At 36.6% G+C, this 12,287-nt stretch overlaps 1 protein-coding gene across 3 annotated transcripts in view; it reads right to left on the minus strand.

Moving 5' to 3' along the window:
* ANKFN1 (ankyrin repeat and fibronectin type III domain containing 1) overlaps window positions 1-12,287 on the minus strand; it is a 503,865-nt gene that overhangs the window by 449,334 nt on the left and 42,244 nt on the right. The gene's annotated exons all lie outside the window — the stretch shown is intronic.

The raw sequence follows: 12,287 nt of genomic DNA on the forward strand, positions 1-12,287 counted from the left end.
TTCTACTCCTTTCACAACTTGACTAATATGGAAATATGTTAGGCACGTTTGTGCATGTACAACCTATATCAGATTGTTTGTTGTCAGGTGGAAGGGAAAGGGAGGGTGGTGGAATAATGTGGAATTCAAAAGCTTGCAAAAAAGATAAATGTTGAAAACTATCTTTGTATGTAATAAAATAAATAAAATGCATAAAAACATAAATAAATAAAGTCTATTGCAAGTCAAGCAAGTGTAAATTCTGTGAGCAGATTGGGTCTCAATTTGAGTCTCTGTAATTTATGAATAACTAGAGTTTAGCCACTTGCAAATTACTATGAAGTCTATGTATTAAGAGGATGTGATATACCATCCCATGGGAAGCCTTTCCATATCCCTTTGCAGATCTCATATGATCCCATATGCCAATTTTTGTGTTCCAGTGCTCCCTTAAGACATCAATATTTTTAAGAGCATCTTTTTTCTTGTCTCCACATCCCTAAAATCTAGATTAATAGGTGTTTGAGAACTAGTGAGAACAAAGGATATATTAATAAGACCTGGCACAACGTAGACATTTATTAAACACTTGTTGTTTGATTGAAAAATGTCCTCTAAAGATTATTTAGTCCAGGATCCTGCTTTCCTATGGAAAAGATATTGTTAATATTGTGATTGTTATCATTTTATAGTTGAGGCACCTGAAGCCTGGTGAAAATCACACAAATCAGAGATGGAGCAGGCTTTTTCCAAGAATAAGCACTCTTCTTGGAATGAAAAGAGCAAACACAGTCCAGAGATATAAGCCAGAAAGCTATCGATAAGAGAAGCTCAACTTTGTTGTTTGAGTTGTTTTCATTCATGTCTGACTCTTTGTGACCCTACTTGGCGTTTTCTTGACAAATATACTGGAGTGGTTTATCTTTTCCTTCTCCAGCTCATTTTACAGATGAGGAAACTAAGGCAAACAGAGTTAAATGACTTGCCCAGCATAGCACAACTACTAAGTGTGTGAGGCCAGATTTGAACTCAGAAAGAGGAGTCTTCCTGACTCCACGTTTGGCACTTTATCCACTGCATCACCTAGCTACTAAGAAGCTCAATTCCCCAATGTTGTAAAGCCAGTTAGAGACAATGCAGATTAGAAACCAAGTACTGAGTATTCTAGTTCAGTTAGTATATTATCAGAAAAAGAGTACTCATTAATCTCAATGGAAATTCAGCTACACAAATGCCCACAACATTGTCAAAGAAAATACTTAGAAAATAAAAAGGGAAAGACTTCTCTACAACAGGGTTGAATATGAAGATGGGTAAATGATGCCACTTAACTTCACTCTCATGAACAGCAAAGTCCTCACTGCTCAAATATTGAATTGGTAAAAATTGAGAAATTAGGATGCCCTTGGACACAGGCATGTTAGAAGTTTAACTGGAAACTTCCAAATTTGTGCAACATTAAAGGAAATCAGATGCAACAGTTGTTTCCAAGTTGAGTGGTAAGAATTGTAAAACCCAGATACATTCCAGTGGGAAAATTTATCTATTTGATATTTACCATACCTGTTATTCCATCTTAGGTCTCCACATCTTTTTACTGGTTACCAAAATTCTCTCCCTTCTCATATCTGAGATTCAGTAGTCCCTTGTTCTAGAAATTGATCTATGTTGACTTATTTAGCTATATACTATTTTTCCCAGTCCATTTAGTAGAAAGGAAGCTCCTTGAGGGTAGAACTCATTTCATTTATTTTTTTTTGTTCAATATATATTTGCCTTTTTATTGTATTTTCTCTAGCACACTTCAGCAGCTAGCACCAGTAACTACTGCTTGGCAGCAAGAGGAGTGTTTTTTTGAATTTAACTGAACCAAATTATAAAATGAGATATGGAGCTCCCCAAAATAATATGAGTAGTATGCAAGAAACATCTGGGAGATCAGGGTAAAGTAAAGATTTTAGAATGTGTTTATTGGTTGATAGTATAAGATAGAGAATTGAATTCATAATACAAATGAAATGATACTTTTCTTGAGTGAGTTAGGTGACCCAGGGGGTAGAGTGCTGGACCTAGAGTTATCAAACTAGACTTTAAATCTAACTAGACATACTAGCTAATTTCTTTTTGATCCAGTTTCTTCAACTGCAAAATGGGGATAATGGTATCAACCTCCAAGGGTTGTTATGTGGATCAAATGAGATAATAGTTGATACCATCTAGTGCATAGTGGGTGCTATATAAATTATATATGTATGTGTATGTGTTTGTGTATATGTATATGTATATGTATACATATAAAACTACTTCTCCAACCAAGGAATGGATTATGTGATAGCCAAGAAGTAGGTTCTAGCAAACTGCTTGGTGAAAGTTTTTTACTGTATGTTGCTCTGTTTAGCTTTCCAGTTCTTCCTTGCATGGAAATTCATACAAAATCTCCAACCAGAAGACACACCACAAAGCCTCTTCTCCACTCTAGCTTCTCTGACATGGACACAGATAGCAAGCATCGAAGATGGGATATGAACCTGGCTTCAAACCAGGTTTTCTCTCCCCACTCTATTTTCCATTTCTAGCAAGAGGTCAACCCACCTTCTTTTTAAAAATGGAAAAAAAGTACTACAAGACCAAGAGATAAACCTGAAAGAGAAAAATCTTCTCTGAAGCATTAAGAAAGGGTGGGCTTTAAAGATTTTCCCCAACACTATTTCTAATCTCTGAGCTAACAAGAAGGGGCAGTTGGTGGTGCAGTGGTTAGAGCATTAGGATCTTGTACATTTGCTATCTGTATAACCCTAGGCAAGTTGCTTAACTCTTTCCATCCATCTATTCATCTCTCTCTCTCTCTCTCTGATATTTATTATATTAGTATTATCTTTAGGAGAGTTGAAGACTACCTTATCTGTGTGGAAAAGTGAACTTCAACAAATATATATATATATATATATATATATGTATATATACATATACATATACATATATATATACATATATATATATATATATATATATATATATATATATATATATATATATATATGTGATAGATAGCGGGGTGGGGCAAAAAGATATGAAGAAGGCAGCCAGGTGGACTGGGACAATTGCAGAATGGATCTAGAGTCTCCCTGTGAAGCTAATTTTCGGCAAGGAAGAAGGCAATCTCCTGCAATCAGTTCTGATATTTAGGGGACTTTGAAGGTGTTTTGTTCAGTCTAGGATATTTGTGTGGGAGGGGAAGGGTAATACAAAAAGTGGGGGAGGGGACTGCATATGCATATTTCAGTAGATGATAAACAAATGAATGAAAGTCAGAGGTGGTGCAGCTGTAGAATAATATTTCACCTTGGGGAGGGTCACAATTTTGGAAGTATATTAATAAACTGAAGAGCATTTAAGGAAGAACTACAAGGATGGTGAAAAGCTTGAAGAACCCATTTTATGAAAACTGAAGAAATTCAGGTTGTTCTCAGAAAAGAGGAAATGTAGGGGGAGACATATTGGTTATCCTCCAGTATTTGAAGGGTTGGTATATATATATATATATGAATGGTTAGGATTGTTCTGTTTGACTGGGGAGAGTGGGAAAAGGAAAAGGAATGCATAGCCTTTCAGTGAGACAGATTTATGCTTGATTTGAAAACAAAAACAGCAACTCCACAATTGTTATTGTTCAGTCATTTTCAGCTGTGTCCAACTCTTCATGACCCCATTTGGGATTTTCTTGGCAAAGATATTGGGGTAGTTTGTCATTTACTTCTCTGGCTCATTTTATAGAGAAAGAAACAGGACAGTTAAATGACCTGCCCAGGGTCACACAATTAGAGTTAGCTTTGTTTGTAATGGCCTGCTTTGGGAAGCAATGAACTCCCCCTCATTAGAAATTTTTAAGTGAAGGTTGGTTGACCATTCTTTGAGAATGGAGTGGAAAAGAGAATTTGGAATTTCTGGTTTGGAAAATAACTTGGCTTGGGCATTTAATCCCTGTGTAACCTTGGACAAATCGTTCAATTTCTATGGACCTTAGTTTCCTCATGTTCAAAATGAAGAGGTTGGATTAAATAAATAATCACTATGGTACCTTACTGTTATAAATCTGTGATCAGCATTTACATCTGGTTTATATGTCTGGACTCTGAAATCCTTCCCAGCTCTGACACATGAAAAGTGATCCATCTTAAATCCATGAGATACTAGATATTGAATCCAAGGAATGAAATTATGGAATTTAGGAGCAATGGGTTTAAAGCCAAGGTGAACCCACACTAAGAAGATTTGGGAGAATAATACAAAGTAATTAGAGTCTACTTTGAGCAATGTCAATTTGCTCAAGCTTGGAACAGTGGATAAGAGTTACCCTTAGCACCAGGAAGATCTGTGATGATCCCACCTCTGTCACTACTATTTATATGTCCCCAAGCTAGTTCCTGGACTTCTTAGTGCTTTTAGGTCTTCATATCAAACATGAGGTCCACATTAGTATAGCCTAAATACTCCAGTGTGTGGCTTGAAGTAGATTAAAATAGAACTGGAAAATATTTAGCTAAATAGATGAAAACACAATAGAACAGAGATAATGTTTGCATAATGTGGTTAATATGATGTGGTTTTCTATGTTCATATATAATCATCAGGGACCTTTATTACAGTTTAGTGGCTCCCTTTTCTATTTATCTTCCCCATTAGATTATTAGTTCTGTGAGGACAGGGACTGTCTCTTAAATCTTATTTTTTGTTGTTGTTTTTGCCAGGCAATAGGGTTAAGTGACCTGCCTAAGGTCACACAGTTAAGTAATTATTAGGTGTCTGAGGCCATATTTAAACTCAGGTCCTCCAGACTCCAAGGCCAGTATTCCATACTATGCACTACTTAGCTGTCTCTTTTAACTCTTGTTGTATCCTTAGAGCTAAGGACAGTGCCTGTTGAACAGGTTTTGTCATTCTTTAGTCATTTTCAATTGTGTCTGACACTTTGTGACCTCTTTTGGGTTTTCTTGGCAAAGATAATAGAGCAGTTCATTATTTCCTTCTTCAGCACATTTTACAGGTGAGAAAACTGAGGCAGAGTTAAGTGACTTGCCCAGGGTCACCCAGCTAATAAATGTCTGAGACTGGATTTAAATACTGGAATACAGTAGACATTTAATAAATGTTTATTTATTGATTATTTGAGTTTGTATCTACTGCTCTAGGGAACTCCTTAAGTTTGTGAATCACAGTTAAGATGCTGGTTTGCTTTGGTAGAGTTTTCTCTTGTAGGAGATTTTCATGCCATTAAAATTACAGATTTCATTCCTCTTCCTAAAGAATCAGTTTGAGATTTTTTTTTTACTCCAGTACATTTTTTTTATCTTCCTTCACCAACTTAGATAAAGGCATCATTGCCATAAGTTCACAAACTTCCCAAGTGAGCACACAGAGTACTCATAAATGTGGTGTGACTCAAAAAGAAAAGGCTGATCAGTCCCAAAATACTTCCCTGTTGGCCAGGGGTGAGGTTCTGGGAAAGATACCAAAACATTGCTATCTCCAAATGCTTCTTTTAAAAAGTGATTCTCCCTGGGAAGGGGATTAAAAAAGGGAATTTTTACTCAATAAATATTTATTAGATGTCTAGTGTTTACCACAGGGATAAGTAAACATTGGAACTATAAAGAAAAGTAAGCCCACTTCTGTGCAAAGTATCAGAATATTTTAATCTATTATAAATATTCAAGAGCAATTCACTTTCATATCATACCATCATAGTGTAAAGTTGGACAGGACTTTAGAGGCTATTAAGTCAAACATATTAAATATTAGGAAAGTACAGTGACTTGCACAGGCTCACATAGTCAGTTCATGTCAGAGGCAAAGTTTGAATTCCCTGACTCTAAACCCAATGTTCTAACCACTGTATTGCATAGTAAAGTACTGAGGGAATGAGAATCTTATTGGAGAAGAGGAACTGAGGAGAGGTAATTTTGAAATAAGGTGTAACTCACTGGGAGGTTCTGGGTGGTACAGCATAAAAGCACAGTATTTTTAGGGAGAGGTAAAATGTTGAGAGTATGAGAAAGCTGTCAGGGCACCAAAACCCCAGCTTAAATTAATCTTTCTGACCATTGGCCTAAGGATTTAGATCTGGAAGGGTCATAAAGATCACTTAGTCTGATCCCACAATTGATTTAAAGGAGAGAAAACTAAGGTTCAGAAAGGAGGAGGAACTTTTGCAAAGACTCAGTGGCTAATTAAAGTTAGAACTTTGACTAGAACCCAACATCCTACTCCGTAGCTCAGATTTTTTTTTTATCACACCACTAAAACACTCTACTGAAGAGAACACTTTCCCTATGGCAATTGGATTATCCCATGTGGAGATCTTCCAGATGGGAAATCTCATTTCAATATATGATTGCTAAGAAGCTATATTTCTGGGCTTCCATAAGAGCATTGGAAGGCAGGACAATTTTCCAAGATAGAATTTTAGGAAGATTTCTGTAAACAATCTCCCATACCATCACAGTAGACTACCAATATAGGTTTTCAATAGCAATTATTTCTGTGCTGTCGTTTGAAAAGGGTTACATGTACCCTTTGGAAGTAACTGAGACAGCAATGCAGATTTCCCGTATCAACAGGCAACAGCCCTTGTACAGGTTAAAATGAGCAGGATCAATTTATTAATAGTTTTGGTATGACTGCAGATGGGAAGATTTTTATGTCTATGAACTATAAAACCACAATAATGAGTTGAAGAATGACACTCCTTTCCAATGAAAAGCTTTAGTCTCTTCTCTAGGAAATTCTAGTAGATCTGTTTTCTTTTAAATGATGGTGACAAATTTGATTGGTGATCCAATGGCATCCCACCCTGTGTGCTGGACAGCTCCAGCAGAAATAGCATTTACTGCCTTTCCAAAATGTAGATATGATACTTTCACTCTGGGAACCATTAACGCTAATACAATGAGACTGTGGTTTAGTTTGAGAATGGAACAACATTCTAGTCATTGGGATTTTAAAAATTCTGTTCTGGTCTATAGTTTTCTGTGTTTCTGGCCTGGTGCAGGAATAATAATTATACCTAAGAGTTCTATAAAATTTTATAATTTGCAAAGTATTTTACATACATTATTTCTTTTCTTCTCATAGCTATGTTAGGGGATAGGAAATAGAAGTAATGTTTTTCCCGTTTCAATAAGGAAATTAAGACTTGGGGGAGAAAAATCAAGAAGTATTAATGATTCTTTATTTGCCATTGTGGCATAAGAGTTAGCAGATAAGAAAAAAAGAAAAACAAAAAAATTTTCAAGGATCTTACATTCTAATGGGGTATATATACAAAAATAAGTTATTGTGAGATAAAAAGCATATAGAAGCTAAATTTCACTCTGGCAGTTTAGGGTAGAATGATGGTAGGGTAAAGAAAAACTAAGCTATTCCCATACTTTTTTGCATTTTCTACTCTTTTTCCTATGTTCTATATTACCACTGCTACCTTAGCATTTAACATCTCACAACTGTTGTTTTTAATATGTTAGTAAGAAGTCTTTTTGTCATCAAATCTTGTCCAGCCCCCTTACAATGAGATGGATGTATTTGACTTCCCCCAAAATCTTTTTCAGTATCTGCCTATATTTCAGACATTGGCAACTCCTTTTAGCTAAAGCCTTTCTTGTCATCAATCTGACTACCAGATTTTCCAAAGTCTTTGTTCCTTTTCCATATCATCCCTTTTTTTTATTTGAAGAGTTTAATCAGTCATAGAAAGAATGCTTTTTCTTGCAATTTCTTCTTTACCATTAACATTTTCTTTTCCTTGTTGATGAGCTTTAGCTTTGTATCTCAGAGTTCTTTGGTATTCTTGGTTGAATTTTAACTTTATAAGAACTATTTTGCTGGGGATACATGCCTACATGAAAGAGCATCAAGCTGACACAAGTGTTAGATGTAGAGTCAGAAAGACCTAACTTCTTGAGTTCAAAGCTGGCCTCAGACACTTATTAACTAGGTCACCCTGGGCCTCAGTTTTTGCATCTGTAAAAAGGAAATGGCAAATAAGAATCTTTGCTAAGAAGACCCCAAATGGGGTCATGAAAATTTGGCCATGACTGAAAAACATGTTTATAGGTGCCATCAGTTTTCTCATACTATACTCAATCAATATAGGTAATGCATTTCTTTCTATAAGCCTGTTGCCTTGCTGATTTTATAGTTATCAGGCAACTTAGATTTCATTAGATCCTCTCAGACACATAAAAAGTGTGGGAGCAGAGGCAAAGCACTTCAACCTCTTTAAACCTCAGTTTTCAGATTAGAAAAATGGGGGCATTGGATCTGAGGATTTCTGGAATCTCTTTCAGTTCTAAATTTAGAATCCTATGAGCCTATGAAATCTTTTGGATAGACATGGAATGTACATTGTATTTCTGTCTCAGTTATTTGGAAAGAAAAGAAGCTATAATCTTTCTTCTTTTATGGGAAAGTATATAAATGAAATGTGTTTTACAGTGATTGTTTTGGTAAAATGTTATACAGGAATTTAACTTCATCTCATCTTTATAGCTCTGTGATGGTCATAGGAGAGAAATCGCATTACTTTTTGTTGTTCTTTGTGTGTGTGTGTGTGTGTGTGTGTGTGTGTGTGTGTGTGTGTGTGTGTGTGTGTCTGGGTGTGTATGTGAGTCAGAGTTAAGTGACTTAATCCAAGTTCACACAGTTGGTAACTGTCAAGCATCTGAGGCCAGATTCAACTCAGATCCTACTGACTCCAGAGGCAGGGCTGTATCCATTCATCTACCTAGCTGCCCCCCTATTACTTTTCAATACAGACCCTATCTCACCTCTAGTCCCTGCAAACAACTTCTTACTCCTGTATGAGTCTTCATATGCTTCCTAGAATGCTGATTCTCTTTGTCTTCAGAGATCCATTTCCTTCACCTCCTTTAAGAATTGCCCAATACACAGTCTTTAAAAACCTCCCCCTTGGCAATCTCACCTGACTCTTACCCCATATCTATTGCTATCTACAATAGCAGTTACCCTCCAGATTTGTTGTAAGGATCAGATCAGATAATATTTATAAAGATTTGAACACAGAGACTAGCCCACAGTAAGCACTGAATACCTGTTTCTCCCCTTCCCAACAGTATATCAGAGCTAGGCAGAACATATAAGAACCCTGAACCCAATACCCTTATTATTACAAAAGAGGAAACTGAGTGAAATCTGCTTCCAGTGTCTAAGTATTCCTATTAAGGATAAAAGTGAGAAGACCTGGCTCTCCCTTAGACTTCAAAGTTATTGAAGTCTTTTCTGAAAATAAAAAGACATAGCTAGAGGTCCTTTAAATTCCCCTTCTTCAAGAAATCCTAGAGTTTTTAAACTCTTTTTCCCCACAGAAGTATGAATGGAAATGGGAGTCAGGAGTCTTGGATTTTAATCTTAATTCAGAAGTTGACTAGTCTAGTAACTTAACGCAATTAAAACTCAGCACCCTTATCTTTATAAACTGGTTATAATATCTGGGGCAGTATTGAATATGATCTCAAAGATCAGAAGGCTTGGTTTCCAGTTTTACCATGACACATAATAGGTATGGGAGTAAATCACTTAACCTCTTAGGACTCTAGGTAAATTTCTAAGACTGTAAGTTATTTTTTATTAACTTATTTCTTTTAGGGGGTTTATTTATTTTATATTATTATAATAATCTTGTTGTGAGAATAAACATAAACCCCTCCCCCTCCCCAGATACCTCAAGAATAGTGAGAGAGAAAAAAAAATGTTCAGATTCCAATGGCTCTGTCTCTGGGATGAGTTGCCTTCTTTATCTTAAGTCCACCAATTTTCCCACAGTTGCTAGTACTAGCTGTATTTCCCTCCATTCTATTCCTTTTCACTTTCATTGTTCTATTCGCTCTCTCCTTTTACCCTGTTCCTGTTCAAAAGTGTGTTGTATCTGAGTACCCTTTTCCCACAATCTTCCCTTTTTTCTTTCACCTATTCCCCCTTCTCTCCTCCCATCCCCCCTTATCTCATCCCTTTCTTCTCATTTTTTCCTCTAGTGTAAGATAGATTTCTATACCCTATTAAGTGTGTATGTTATTTCCTCTCTGAGCTATTTCTGATGAGAATGAAGGCTCACTTATTCTCGCTCACCTTCCCTCATTCCACTCCATTGAAACAGTTTTTCCTTAATTCTTATGTGAAATATCTTAGCCCCTTCTTCCTCTCCTTTCTCTTCCTCCCAGTATTTCCCTTTATCACCCATTGATTCCATCTTTTTACTATATTATATATACTATATATATATACTATATATATATATATATATATATATATATATATATATATATATATATACCATTATATTCAATTCCTTCCTGTGCCTTATCTATATATGCTCCTTCTAACAGCTCTTATAACTTAGAAAGTTCATATGAGTTATCTTCCCATGCAGGAATATAAACAGTTCAACACCATTAAGTTCCTCATGGTTAGTCCTTCTCATCCACCCTCCTAAACTTGGAGATCAAACTTTCTGTTCAGCTCTGGTTGTTTCAATAGGAATGTTTGAAAGTCCCCTGTTTCATTGAAAGCCCATCTTTTCCCCTGAAATGGGATGTTCAGTTTTGCTAGGTAAGTTGATCCTCAGTTGTAAACCAAGATCTTTTGCCTTCTGGAATTTTATATTCCAAGCCCTACAAGCCCTTAACGTAGATACTGTCAGATCCTATGTAATCCTGACTACAGAGTCACAGTAGTTGAATTGTTTGTTTCTGGCAGCTTTTAGTATATTCTCTTTCACTTGGGAGTTCTGGAATTTGGCTCTAATACACCTGGAACTTTTTTCTTTTGGGATCTCTTTCATAAGGGGATCAGTGAATTCCCTCAATTTCTACTTTTACCTTCTGCTTCTCAAATCTCAGAACAATTTTGCTGTATTATTTCTTGGAAAAAATGAAGTCTAAGTTCTTTTCTTGGTTGGTTCTTTCAGGTATCCTAATAATTTTAAAATTATTTCTTCTGGATCTGTTTTTGAAGATGGTTGGTTTAACAATGAGATATTTCACATTTTCTTCTAATTTTTAGGTTTTTTTGGAATAGTTTTATTTCTTCCTGCTTTCTCACAAAGTTATTGGCTTCCTTTAGTTCTGCATTTGAAGGACTTATTTTCTTCAGACAGCTTTTTTATCTCTTTTTTCAGCAGGCCAATTCTGGTTTTTAAGGCACTCTTCTCATTTGCCTTTTGTTTCTTTTTCCATTTGAACAAAACTGGCTTTAAAATATTAGTTTTGCAAGCTCCTGATTTGGTTTTCATGATTTATCTACATTGCTCACATTTCTCCTCCCAATTTTCTTCTACCTCGCTTGATTGCTTTTCAAAGTCTTTTTCAAGCTCATCCATAGCCTGAGCCCATTTTCTATTTCTCTTGGAGATTTGGGGTACAGAAGCTTCAATTTTGTCATTTTTCTGAATCTTCCATGTGACCAAAGTAATTTTCTATGGTAAAATTCTTCTTTTTCTTTTATTTGTTCATTTCCTCAGTCTATGACTGATTTACCACACTTCCAAGGCTTTGGGGGTTGTTGGGACAACCTACATGGATCTTAATTCCTCCAGAGTCTTATGAGAGGCTCTCTTGCCTGTGCTTTCATATGTGAATGACTACAGGCCCTCCCCTCTGCCATGGAGCTGTGAGGAGAGTCCCTGCTTGGCTATGGTGGTATGGGAGCCCAACCTGGATTTGAGTGTGGGAAAACAGCTGAGTCCTGACTCAGTGAGAACTGACTGAAATACCTCTGCAGTCTTCTCCAACCTAGTTCAGTTTGTGGGCTGTGCTCTGGAGGTGTAGGCTTGTTTCCCCAATTCCCACTGCAAGTTCTCACTAAAGGGCTACTCTGAGGCCAGCACTTGCTCTGCACTCATTCTGCTGCAGCATACCTTCAAGTTGTTCTGAGTCCCTGGGCCAGGAGGTCTGGAAACCACCCCCTATGCTACAGACCCAAGCACCCCCAGGGATCTAGGCACCCTGCCCACTGTGCTGAGTTGCAGCTGCAGCTGTGGATGCACTCACAGTGGCTTTTTCCAAGTTCCAGTCCTAGTGAAACAGATCTTTCTCGTGGAACTTTTAAGTTGTCTTGGATTGGGAAATTGTTATCACTCAGTCTTTCTGTGGGTTCTACCCCTTTAAATTTTGACTACAGTCATAATTTGATGGCTTTTGGAGTTTTTTGGGAAACAAGTTTCAGGGAATTCCAGTTTTTATGCTGCCATCTTGGCTCCCAAGTTTTTTTTAAAATTTAATATTTTACTCCCCCCCAAT

The sequence above is a fragment of the Macrotis lagotis genome, chromosome 2 (assembly GCF_037893015.1).
Source record: "Macrotis lagotis isolate mMagLag1 chromosome 2, bilby.v1.9.chrom.fasta, whole genome shotgun sequence".
In the NCBI taxonomy this organism is placed as follows: domain Eukaryota; kingdom Metazoa; phylum Chordata; class Mammalia; order Peramelemorphia; family Peramelidae; genus Macrotis; species Macrotis lagotis.